This window comes from Salarias fasciatus, chromosome 18 (assembly GCF_902148845.1).
Source record: "Salarias fasciatus chromosome 18, fSalaFa1.1, whole genome shotgun sequence".
In the NCBI taxonomy this organism is placed as follows: Eukaryota; Metazoa; Chordata; class Actinopteri; order Blenniiformes; family Blenniidae; genus Salarias; species Salarias fasciatus.
The window spans coordinates 23,686,033-23,699,826 of NC_043762.1; the positions used below are offsets into that span (position 1 = coordinate 23,686,033).

A 13,794-nucleotide genomic window follows, 5' to 3' on the forward strand; every position below is an offset into this window, starting at 1 on the left:
GGTCGATCGAAGTCATCCAGTCCCCAGGTCGAATGCTCTCCAGGAGGTGTTTGACCGTCAGCATGCGGAACCTCCTGGTGGCTATGTGAGTGTTGAGGACCCTCAGGTCCAGAATGGGTCTTACACCCCCGCTTTTCTTGGGGACCAAGAAGTAGGGGGAATAAAAACCCGAGTGCGCCTCTGTCGCGGTCAGCTCCGTGACTGCACCTCGGCGGAGGAGTGAGGCTACTTCTGCCTCGAGAGCGGCCGTCCCCGCAGGGCATGCGAGCTGCGTACGAAGGATGCCGTTGAAGAGAGGCGGACGACAGGCGAACTGCAGGGCATAACCGTTTCTCAGCGTCCTGGACAGCCAGGGAGAAAGCGGTCCCAACATAACACGCCATGTGTGAAACCGGAGCGTGAGTGGCTGTACCACGGCCAGCGGGGATGGCCCACCCGTCCTCCCGGCCTCGGGAGACGGGGGGCCCCCGGCGAAAGGGCTGTGGAGCAGGTGTCCCCTGAATGAGAGCGGGCGGCCGCCAGGCGGCCGCGGACCGGCGCTTTGCTGGGGACAACCCGAGCAGAGGCAGCGCGATCCCGGAGTTTTCCGGGTCGCTGTCCTCGGTGTTGATGTCGGAGCCTTCCGGATCGCTGGCCGTGATGCTGAAGCCGGAGCCGGGACGCTCAATAGCGGGAGCCCGGGACGGCAGAGCTCCGCTGCTCCGAGGCTCCGCCGTGACAACACACGGGGAAGCCGAGGGAGCGCTGCCGGGAGCAACACCAATAAGGCCGGGATCGGGGCGCTTTACGGCGGACACCCGGGCCGGCGTGAGTCCGCCGCTCGGCGGAGAAACTCCGCTGGGAGCGGCATGAGTGGCGCCGGGGCTGGGGCGCTGCACGTCGGCAGCCCGGGGCGTAACGGCACCGCCGCTCTGACGCCTCGTCATGCTAACACGAGCGGAGGTCGGCGGACAGACGCTGCTGACCCAGACAGCAAGACGGCATTGAATAAACGTTGATATTTCATCAGAACCATCAGAATGGTTGATATCAATTTTTCAACCATAAATAAATATTGAATCATCATTGCAATATAGATGGAACCTGATGTTGATGACTATGACATGGAAACAACGTTGATTTATGATCGCCGACTGTGGTTGATTTAGCGTTTATATCTGGTTGATCTGGTGATGACACCACTGTTGATAAACGGTTGAAGAATGGTTGGCCTCAAAAATACATTGATTGAAAAACCATCGATTTATGGTTGACAAGGAGACTGCATGCAAGACAACATTGAATAAATGTTGATATTTGATCTGAGCTGTGAGACTGGTTTATATCGTTTTTTCAACAATAAATAAATATTGAATCATCATTGCAATATAGATGGAACCTGATGTTGATGACTATGACATGGAAACAATGTTGAATTATGATCGCCGACTGTGGTTGATTTAGCATTTATATCTGGTTGATCCTGTGATGACACCAGTGTTGATAAACAGTTGAAGAATGGTTGACCTCGAAAATACATTGATTGAAAAACCATCGATTTATGGTTGACCAGGAAACGATAAGCTTGCCCGGGAAATATGATCGAAAAATAGATGATGTATTGTTGCCTGGGAGATCATCGCCTGGACACTGAAGCCAAAGCACCAGGTAAGCAGACATTCTTCCATCTATTGTCAAAAATCTGGGAATTTCTATACATACGCCGAGGTTATTGTAACAAATCTGTGATCCAGTTTCGATTTAATTTGTAAACTGTGCGATTCGAGGCAAACTGTAGGAGTATGGAGATTCTGTGCCTGTAACAGTCCGCCGGCAGCTGTCGGTTGCCCCCTCCGCCCGTTGGGAGCACGGCTTCGCAGCGGGGCATTCGGGGGACCCTGTCCCGCTCCCCATTCGGGACCAGCCGGAATGGTTAGCGGGACCGGGTCAGCTGATCGCCCCGCTGCGAAGTCTGGCCGTGGCTGCCAGCACTGCTATCTTAAATCCATCATCAGTTGTGGTGTTCTGATGATCTAAGGGCCCGGTCACACCGCCCGAACTTTGCTGGAGCGTTCCTGGAGCGGTGAAAAAAATTCATCACCGCTCGTAACCGTTCACCACCGTTTAACAGAAGTTGGCCCCGTTAAAGCCACCCCGTGTACGCTCGGCCACCGCTGATGTTACCGGAGGGGCCCTCCCGCCGCTCCGAAAGTTTTGAGCTGCACAAAATATTCCGAGCGGTGAGGAGCGTTGAATTTTCCGCCCCGGCAACGTCCCCCCCCCCCCCCCCCCCCCCCCCCTCCCGCTGCGTTGCCCGGGCGGCGATTAAACGTTGCACAAACGTCTGTGGAGCGGTGGGAAGCGTTGTACGAGCGGACAGGGGTTGCTGGAACAGTGGAATGGAATAATACATGAAAAAGGTTGAAGTAATATATATAAAACAGTATTTTTTTCACAGTTGTTAACACCAGAACAGCCAAGACGTTCTGACAGACCTTTTGGGTTTTTAGAATTCTAATAAATCTGTTAAAATAACTCCCCTGTCCTCCAATTCTTTGACTTTTCCTAAACATGTGTCTTGTATGTTTTTCTGAAGCAAATAAGGTTTCTGAAGCAAATAAGGTCCTAACAATGACACACATAATATTACAAAGCATTTATACCTCCAAAAGATAAAGAAGACGCACTTCGCGTTGCTTTTTTTCTGCCATTGATTTGTTTTGGTTCATGTGCGCGCATGTGAACAGGGAGCTAGCTCTGACAGCAGACAATCGGCCAAAAATATCAACCCCCCCCCCCCCCCCCCAAAAAAAAAAGACAATACAAAGAGGCATAACAGAAGCTTCAGCAATGATACAGGAGGTCAGTGAGGGGGAGTCGGATGGCGGAGACGTGTCGGACAGTCCAGCAGAACCTGCAGTGGCGCATGAAGCGCTCACGCGTCACCTCCAGGTATAGAGAATTACTGTAGGCTACTGTCAGTTTACAACTAGATAATAATAACATAAAATGGTTTGAAAAAAAATAAACTAATGTAATAAATCTCTACTCAACAGTGAACACGGTAGTTGGAGCACTGCAGCGTCTCCTGAGGGGCCAGTTACAGATTCGGGTAAAATATTATATCCTCCATCAAAGTACAGCAAACCAAGTGTTTTTCGTTTCCAAAAATTAATTTGAGAACGAACATATTTTCTGAACAAATACCTTTGTCCTGTCGAGCCTGCAGTCCCAGAATCAAATGAACAGGGTCAGACAGACTGTGTGTGTGTGTGTGTGTGTGTGTGTGTGTGGGGGGGGGGGGGGGGGGTCCGTCCTGGTGCGCAGCCAGGGAGACTTATTTTACAAATTTTAATATGTTCTTGATTATTATTGACGGTTAATAACACAACTGTTGTGTGTGTGTTGTTGTGTGTGTGCGTGTTTATCAAGGAAACGAGTGCGCAGAGTGTGAGAGGTGACGCTGCGCAAATGTGCTGTAAAAAGTCAAATAAATTTTAAAACCTGATTTGAGGCATTAATACAGCAGACATGAGGCATTAAAAGGTTTGCTGATCCTGTTGACTTAATATTTTGTTCATTTATGTTAATTTCTAATACATTAGATTACAGAAAAACAACCTGCTGCTGTGCTCCTGCGCAAAAACACTAAAAAATGTATGATGGTCTGGCTGATCGTTGCAGCCTTTGGAGGGGGTGTAACATCAGCGGTGGCCGCCGAGCGTTTACGGCGTTGCTTGAACGGAGGCCAACTTCTGTTAAACGGTGGTGAAGGGTTACAAGCGGTGATGGATTTTTTTCACTGCTCCATTGACGCTCCGGCAAAGTTCAGGCGGTGTGACCGGGGCTTTAGCTTGTTCCATGTTCATTAGCATATCTGGCTCCGTCCGAAATCTTTGCTTGATCTTGCTCGCTATTTTTGTGCGCGTGTGTGTTGGTGTGTGTGGAGTAGCCACTGTCACTACCCGATGTAAGGTCTCACTGTTAAAAACCCCTTCTTAACAAGCAGGCCCGCCCACGGCAGGTCAACATCTCCAGATGCATTTATCAAATGTGCAGATGCATTTTGCAAATTCCACAGACACACTATGTATCGTTAGAAAGCTTAAATTCTCATGAATCCGTTGGTATAAACCACTTTCAGATGTGATTACCACAGCGGGTAATATAAACACATTTGTCCAACAAACAGCAAATAAAGTAAACAGCGCAACTCACCTTTGGAGGCTCATAACAGATCATAGATGAAAATATTCCAGCAAAAACTGAAACAGTCCAAACGTATGCATCCAGACAAAGCTAGAAAGTATAGCATTTTGTCCAAAACATGTCTTGAAAGAAGCAAATAATCCAGAATTTGACACGCCTCCGCGTGCACGTCCCATAATAATCCATAATTTTATCAGATCTATGCCTGTCTATCTATTCCTTGGACTGCTCTGTTTCGTCCACACTCCGGAGCCAAGGTACCGCAGCCGCACACGGACTAAAAGCTCACTCCGCGTCTTCTGAAGCTCTCTGGCGCCCCCCAGGGGAGGCGCGCCTCACACTTTGAAAACCGCTGGTTTAAGTGATAAAAAGCAGATATTGTACGAGCACTTTTATTTTTCAGAGCTTTAAACACCATTATATTTTCTGAAAGTTACAAGGTTTCAGACATTCTGTTGCACTGCTTCTCTTCATTTTCAGTTGAAATTAAAGCAGGCTATGTAACATTGTCCACACGTCCCTCTATTTTGTTCTTCTTGTAGGTAGGCGTGGGAAAAAAAATATTTAAAAATGTGAGGACCAAGCAACAACCCAAGGTTCTCCCCTGAGAACCAGACAAAAAAGATTATGTGCAACCCTGTATCTAGACCAACATTAACATAGAAAGTTGCAATTCCTGTGGAATATGGGTGTGAATGCTGTGACTGCAATTTCAAAAGAATCATGAAAGAATTGAAAGGTTTATGATTTTTTTTTTTAATTAAACAAATCATCCAGCATTCAGACAGACAGAGAATATTGACAAGGGTGAGCTCAGGTAGATCAGGCATGGCAGATGACGTTGGAGGCTGTTGGTAAGGAGGTGGAAAGAGTGAAAAGAGAGCAAATCTGGAAAAACAGACAACCCCCCCCCCCCAAACCCTCCACCAAGATAAATTGTTTTTTTTTTTTTTTTTGGGGGGGGGGGGGGGGGGGGGGGTTGAATACAGGTGCACATTCTGGCAATGTTTAGCAACACTAATGTTTGCTTTTTCCTTTCTCTTACAGATCAAAATAGAAAACAAACTTCACTTCAAGAGAAAGCAAAAAAAAAAAGGTAACGAAAAGCAAAATGGAATCACGGTGGACAAAGAGACGTAGGGTTTTGTCTATGGTAAAGGCTTGTGAGTCAGAGATACTCAATGACTTTGAAAAAGCCAACACTGAGGTGAAAATTTCACCAGTAGCAAAGGGCCAGGCAGCTATAGGAGCTGTGAGATCAACAGTGGGTGAGAGCCATGCATCATTGGATGCTGCGCCTGAGTGCACATCAAATTCCAAGCATAATCTTGATCCAGATGATCATCACTATCAAGAAGATGATCATCTTGATCATGACGATGATCGTCTGGATTCTGATGATGATTATCTTGACCGTGATGATGATCATGACACTGATCATTTTACTCATCACCATGATCATCATCAACATGATGAAGATGTGGATCATGTGGATGATGATCCCCCAACAATACAAGTCTTAATCACAAGCCTGAGATTCTGGGCCTCAACATTTTCTGTATCATTAGTGGCACTGACTGCTCTCTTGAGCATTTTGCGTGCATTTCATCCCGAGTTGCCAAAAGATGCTCGCACAATTTTAAGGACACAAGGTGAAATACAAACAATAAAAATAGAGGGGGGAGAATATTATCATGTTGGCCTAGCCACAGGATTGATGTCAAGACTAAAGTCTCTGAAGCTGCCTGATAATTTGTCTAAAATTAAGCTCCAGTTTAACATTGATGGTCTGCCACTATTCAAAAGCAGCAAAGTTCAGTTCTGGCCTATCCTAGCAACAACTAACCTACATTTGAGTAGATCCCCATTCCTTGTCGGCCTCTTCTGTGGCTTTAGCAAGCCAAAAAGTGTCTTTGAATTCCTGGGCCCATTTGTTAAGGATCTTGCTGACATTCTAAAAAATGGAGTTGTTCACAATGGGAAGCAGATACTGGTTGAAGTGTGCTCATTTGTGTGCGATGCCCCAGCTCGGGCTTTCATAAAAAATACTAAAAGCCACAATGGTTACTCTGGATGTGACAAGTGTTTTCAAGTTGGTGAATGGCACAACAAAATGACCTATCCAGACACAAATGTCAAATTGAGAACGGACACAGACTTTAATTCTATGATTGATGAAGACCACCACTTGTGTCAAACACTGCCCCCACTTGCTGGTCTGGTGAAGATGGTGACAATGTTCCCATTAGACTACATGCATCTATGCTGTCTGGGGGTAACTAGGAAGTTGCTGTATATTTGGATTAAAGGCAGGTCACTCGCCACTAGGCTGCCCAGTAAAACAATTGAAGATATTTCCCTAAAGTTGATGAGACTAAAACCTTATACACCTGCTGAATTTTCTCGCAAACCCAGGCAACTGTCGGAAATAGATCGGTGGAAGGCAACAGAGCTGCGGTACTTCATGCTTTATGCTGGCCCAGTAGTACTGAGAGACATAATTCCCCTTGCAATGTACAACAATTTTATGTTGTTTTCAGTGGCCATGCATCTACTTTTGTCTCCACAGTCATCTAAACAGATAATTGATTTTGCTCAAGAACTGTTAATTTCATTTGTGAGGCACTTTGGGCAGTTGTATGGCAGAAATGAAATAACATATAATGTACAACAGCTGACACACTTGGCAGCAGAATACCATCTCTTTGGTCCATTAGACAACATATCAGCCTTTCCATACGAGAATTACTTGGGTCAGCTGAAGCGCCTGTTGCGCAAGCCTCACTTGCCTCTACAACAAGTGATTAAAAGGCTTTCAGAAAAACCTGTGCAGACCACAATCTCTGTCAAGACAGGACACAAATTCATGCATCCTCACCATGACGGCCCACTGACATCTTGCACTAGACATGGAGAGCAATACCGCAAGCTCCAAACAGAGAAGTTCACTTTGTCATCCAAGTCTGGGGATAACTGTTTTCTGATTCTTGACGACATTGTACTTATTGAAAACATTGTCAGGATCCCAGAGGCTCAAGAGACCTTTGTCATCTTTCGAAAGTTCGCCAACAAAGAGTCCTTCGCCCAGTATCCGTTTCCCTCTGAGAGGATTGGGGTGTTTACAGTTTGGGGGCTGAACATGGCAGTCAGTGTGGCAAAGCTTCAGCATATTGTCAAAAAGTACATACTTTACCCTGACAAAACACAATTTATTGCTGTCCCAATTGTCCATACCAATTAATAAAGACATGAAGTTTCCAAAAACTTCATTTGATCTGTCTGATAATTAATGAAATCGGTTCCCTTTTTTTTTGCTTGTGTGTTCAATAGTCTGCCTCAAGATGAGTGAGAGGACAAACAAACAATGGTACATAGTTAAATTTAGTAGTGGTGCTGTAGAAATTATTCCAAGCACTTGGATTGATGGGGATGAAGTGTTCTGGCCCCCACTCAACCCCAAGGACACCAATAAGCTCCATTCAGTCATCAGAAACAGGGAGCAGCCAAGGCCTGGATGGCAGATTCATAAGCCTGTGAAGGTCCTCAGCAGCCATGGTGGGTTTGACTCAGACGTCTGCACACAGGTCCATGTTTGAATGATATGAAAAATATTGATTACATTATATTACATTATAAACATTGTCGTCAATAATATTAAAATACTACAGGGCCTACACAGTATATGAATGTAATTTTTTGTTCTTGACATTAACTGTACCTGGATGTTATACTGTAATGTAGGTGACCATGCTGAGGCAAACAAATGGCTGTCCAGGTATCTCAGCGGAGACTGTGACACAACAGACATTCAGTCCGAAGACGAGTGTACTCCTCAGCTGAAAAGAGCAAGAAGGTGATACGATCTGTTAAAGTTAATACTGTTTATTGATGTACTAGCAGACACTTCTGTCCACAGAAAGGTGTTAATTGAATCATTTTTGTTGATGTTTGGGCCAAAGCCTTCGGTTTCCATGCCTAACAATTAAATGTATAATTTCCTCACTTTTGTCGAGGGGTTTGCAAATGCTCAACCTTTCACATATTTCATGTTACCTCTGTGGCATAAATGTAAATGTGCAGTTCAGGTTAAGCTTTATTACCCCTTCTGTAAACAAACAGCCACTTGATTTTCTAAACTGAATGACTCCACAAAACATGCTAAATGTGGAACATGCAGATCAATTTTCACTAAAAAAGCAAAGAAAATGCCAAACAAACAGTCGTGGGTGTAGCCAGATTAGAAGTGTGTTTGAGGCAAAATATAGCCCATTTGGAAAACAATTGGTTTACTAACAACCACTATCTATCCGCATGCCTGATGGTTGCCCAAACCCTGGTAGAATAGGTCGAGGGGGAGTTTGACTAGTACTTGTAGTCCCAAAAAAAAATCATTTAAAGGGTCAGGTTTTTTGTTTGTTCAGGAAATTCCTCTCTCTTTATACGTGTGTCTTTATATGTGTGTGTGTGTGTGTGTGTGTATGTGTGTGTGTGTGTGTGTGTGTGTGTGTGTGTGTGTGTGTGTGTGTGTGTGTGTACACATCCATATGTGTGTATGTGTACATAATCAAAATGATTTCTCCTTTGTGGACTTATAGGCCGAATCCCAGATATTATTCAGAATCTGACAGTGGTGAAACCCAGGAAAGACTCCCACAAGCCCCCAGAATTCTGTATCCAGGTAAATGTGCGTGCGTGTGTGAGTGTGTGTGCACGTGTGTATAATGCAAGATTTGGCAGAGCATTAAGAATCTGATTATCATCTCGTATCATCTCCTCACCTCCAACCATCCAATCAAATCTAGCCTCATCTTCCCCCAAAACATACGAGACCCTCCAATTTGGTTGTCTCTCTGAGGACCTCTTTCAGAAGAGTTCTGTCTCTGGCACCTTCATGGAAGAGTTCCAAAGCCAAAGTTTGCTGGCCTCACCAACTGGAATGCAACTCCCACAGGAGTCATCTCCTGCAGGTATATTTTAAAAAGAAACATTTAAATATCGCAATTTTGGAAATTTTAAAATTCAAACGTGCTAAAAACCCTGTCAAATGGTCTGCTTTCTATCCTCATATTAGTTGCGGATTCAAGGGACAATGCACAGCAGGCCTTAAAAGGCAAGTGCAACAATGTTATTTCATCTTTCCTCTGTGCTTTTCACTAACAATAAGCCGCCAACTTTCAATAGTTCAATTGACAAATTGCACATAAACTAAATATTTTAGTTTATAGGCAAAATTAAGGACATACTTGGGATCAAACATGTGGGACCACAACTCATGTCACCACTGAACTGAGATAGCAGAATTGTTAATGTGAAATACTGTCCTTGGAGGGCGTTTCTTCTCAACTACATTTACACTGTGGAACAAAATTTGTTATGTGAGCTGGGTATGGTGTAGTTATGTTGGCAGAAAAAGCAGATCTGCAGAACTGAGAAAACTGAAACAGATCTTTTACATATTTTCCTACATCTAAACATGACTGGCATTTCTCTCTCTCACCTTATATTACACATACAAATAGTTAAATTGTTGTTAGATTGTTTATAAGAAAGTTAAAATGAATGGGATTCCAAACCACTAAATTGTAATACAGGGTGATGAAAAAAAAAAAAAAATTAGAATATTTCTACATATTACTGAAATTTCTAAATTCAGTGGGGTGGACACTTATAGTGCATGTTTTTCAACAGATGTGGCGATGCGGAGACTCCTTACTGCTGTAAGTGAGCTGACCAAAGAAGTCAGGGACCTGCGGCAGGAGTTCCGAGAATTCCACCAGTCCTGCAGGTGTGGCCAGGCTGTAGCGCCAGTGGGACCTCAGCTGGGGGTGCCCTTCGGCTTGCCATTGTGCAATTTAGAGGCACTAGACCAAGCAGAGGCCGCTCTGCAAACAGAGGACAACCAGGGAGCAATGGTAGGTTTATATCCACATTTTAAGTAATGGAAAACTCAAGTGATCCACAATTAAAACAATGAAAGTAATACAATACATGTACATATGTTCAATAATGACAGTATTTTTATATTAATAATTAGGCCTATTTGAATTTGTATTTACTCTCAAACGTATTGATTCCACATTAAAGAAAAAAAAGGAATTACAATGCCAACACAATCACTTTCACAAAAATGACACTTGTGGGGTTTTTTTTATACTTCTTGTTTGTGTAATACATACCTTTTGTTCTGATAGACTGTACTGCTTGCCAAAATTGGAGGGACCACTGTGGAGCTCAAAATCCGGAGGATGCTGGCATGGACCCTCACAAATGAGCTAGCTTCTGAAATCAACTGGGCTGGGAAAAAAAACAAGGATCCATCCAAACAGAAGCGCCCTTTCAGAGAGCTGGCTCTCTCCAAGTGCATGTTTGGTGAGTACTGTAGATTATTCAATCGCTTTAGCCTATCAGCAGCAACAGTTCTCTAACAAATATGCAATGCCTGGGGCCTACTGTTAACTCGAGCATATTTGAAAATAGGAATATTAATTAAATAAATCTCAAGAAACTAAAATTACACTGTAGTAGCTAAGCCCAATGATATGCTACTGATGGGCTTATGTGACAAACGCGCCACGCCGACTTACAACTGTGGTCACATCAGCCGTCTCTCGTTTTCGCATGGTCAAGCCAGCTGCTCCAACATCTTCACTGCCCAGGGGCCTCATGTACAAAGACATGGGCTGTGTTCGAAACCGCATACTTACGTACTACTCATACTAACTTATTGAGTATGCAGTGTGTTTACACTGGCAGTATGCGATTTTGAGTATACGAGAAGTTCCCGGATGCATACTGCATTCGCCAGAAATGTTGAGTATACATCGTGTGTTCACTACTCATACTGAAATTGCCCAAGATGCAACGCGACGGACATTTGAATAAACTTTATTCAGTTCACAATGACTGTTTCTTCATGATGTACATTTAGCAAGCTGAGTGTGGTTCTAGATTTAATCTTCCCTCCATTGTTTGTGCTCGTAGGTATGTTATGTTACGAGATTTTTGATTGGATTGACAATGATTAAAAATATTAAAAACAAACAAAAAAAAAAACCCCTACATCTGAGAACTAGTCCATGCTGAAAGCGACCATGATGCACCGAAGACGGCGAGCTGATCTTTGTTGAAGAGCCGGAAAAACTCTCCGTCGGTAAAGCATCATAATTGGCATAATAACTGGTCCGTCAACGGGACACCGGTCCAAACGGCGACGTTAAGCGAGATATATTGCTGAAAGATTGGCTTCTTGTTTTCAAAGTAAAAGCACAGATTTATCACTGAGGTTGTTTTGCATGAGAAAGGGAAAGGGGTGGTTTATTTTGGTGAAAATAACCGGAAGTGCGTTGCTCACTGCGGCTGGCTTGAATTTCGCCGAATTCATCCGAACAAAATCATAAACGGCTGGTATTCGGACAAATAAACGACACACTCGGGCTCTAAACCACCACTTTGTCGCCTAATTTAAAAAAAAATCTCGATGAAGTTATACATTTGACGAGTTTAGAGCTAAAGTGAAATCAGCTTTAGCAGATCGATTTCTGCTCATGGAAGAAGTGCAATGCATTGTGGGTTATTATGTAGTATGCTGTAGTGTAAACGCTTCGCATACTGTTTGATGGACTGAGTAAGCAGGATGCAGGATGGATAGTATGAGTATGTAAGGATGTAGTAGACAGTATGCGGTTTCGAACACAGCCATGGATGTCCTACTAAAACATGGCGTACGATCAAATCCAGAAAATGTTGTTCGCACAAAAAAAATCCAGATGTATGAATCTGTGCACACGCATGAATTCAAGCACATGTATTTCCCAATCAACGCAGAATTGAGCACACATGTTGGAGTACCCAACCCCTCCCTAACCACGCCTTCAATTACATAGGCAAATCATGTTTAAATAAGACATGAGATTCCTGCCTCTGCACAATCAGAAAATTAAAATAGAAAGAGTGAGATGATTTAAAAAAAAATTCATGAAAGCACATTTGACGCACTACTCACCGAAGTGTCGCACTTAAGATGTTGGAGCGGCTGGCTTGACCATCCCAAAACGAGAGACGGCTGACGTGACCGCAGTGACTTGCAGTACTGTATTACTGGAACTCTGTAGCTGTATGGGGCTGCACAGTGGCGTAGTGGTTGGCCTTGCAGCAAGAAGGTCCCGGTTCAATCCCGAGGTGGGCCTGGGATCTTTCTGCATGGAGTTTGAATGTTCTCCCTGTGCATGCGTGGGTTTTCTCCGGGTATTCCGGCTTCCTCCCACAGTCCAAAAATATGCTGAGGTTAATTGATTATTCTAAATTGCCCATAGGCGTGAATGTGAGAGTGATTGTGTGTCTGTATATGTAGCTCTGCGACAGACTGGCAACCTGTCCAGGGTGTCCCCTGCCTTCACCCGAGTCAGCTGGGATAGGCTCCAGCACCCCCCGCTACCCTAATGAGGTTATAAAGCTGTGTATGGACTCTATGCACAACTTCACCACTTCCTAAACTTCAGGAGGCTCCTTGTTTCCTGTCTTTCATGATAGGATGAACTGATTAATCCAGGTGTGTCTGGCCTCAGTAAATGGCCAGACACACCTGCAGTAATCAGCTCGTCCTGTCATGAAAGACAGGAAACAAGGAGGCTCCTGAAGTTCAGGAAGTGGTTGAGTTGTGCATAGAGCCCATAGAGAATGGATGGATGGATGTAGCTGTATGGTTACCCATTTCCTTATTTGCTTATCGCATGTCCACAGAAAATGTCCCTTAAATCCACTAACAAAACACAAAACTTCAACAACTTTCGAGCTGGTGTTGCAGTCAGAAACCGTTTGTGCTCTAACCTGTCAAACCACCTGGCACATCATGTGTGGGTGGTCGCTCAATCAGTGTCCGGTGGACACACAGACATAAACAATCAAAATAAAATGGCAAAATGGCCATAGCATACGCATTTGCTTTTTCAGCGGCTAACTTTGCATTTTCTTTCTCTTTTCTGTTTAGATGCTCTTGTTCTGGAGGGAGGAACAGCCACACAATTTGAGTTTGCACAGGTGGTGCAGAAGTGGCTGCGCTACGCACCGGATAGGGCAGGGGGGACTGCAGGGGGGGCGGCAGGGGGGGCGGCAGGGGGGACTGGACGCTCTAAGTTGCCGATGCAACCGACTTCTTAAGACTGTTCTTCTGTTTTGTTCTTGTCATTGGTTGCTGTAGAAATAATTCTGGAATTCCTGAAGAAGTTGTTCAAGGGAAGGTGGGACATCACACACGACAATGCATGCACGCACACTCACACACACACACACACACACACACACACACACACACACACACACACACACACACACACACACACACACACACTCCTGAAGTTGTTCCTTTTTCGTTTGTTTTGTTAAAAAGTTCAATTAGCATAAATTGCAATAAAAGTTATTTTGTATTTTAAAGTCATCTGCTGTAATCATTTGATTATACAGTAAAATGTTTTAATTACCTTTCCACATCCTGGCTGTAGATAAGGCAGCACTTTTACCATTTAAAATTAATTGAAACCACATTGATTTATAGTTGAGTAGACATGTCAACGTTGTTTCAATGTTCCTGATGGTTGAAATTCCATCGAA

At 44.2% G+C, this 13,794-nt stretch overlaps 1 protein-coding gene and 1 long non-coding RNA gene across 2 annotated transcripts in view; both read left to right on the forward strand.

Annotated features, from left to right (window-relative positions):
* LOC115404978 (zinc finger protein 850-like) overlaps positions 1 to 13,794 on the forward strand; it is an 89,500-nt gene that overhangs the window by 10,889 nt on the left and 64,817 nt on the right. The gene's annotated exons all lie outside the window — the stretch shown is intronic.
* On the forward strand, positions 9,946 to 13,271 carry LOC115404992 (uncharacterized). The gene is made up of 3 exons (XR_003933406.1): positions 9,946 to 10,100; positions 10,380 to 10,557; positions 13,175 to 13,271. It is a non-coding gene; the product is annotated as an uncharacterized LOC115404992 (long non-coding RNA).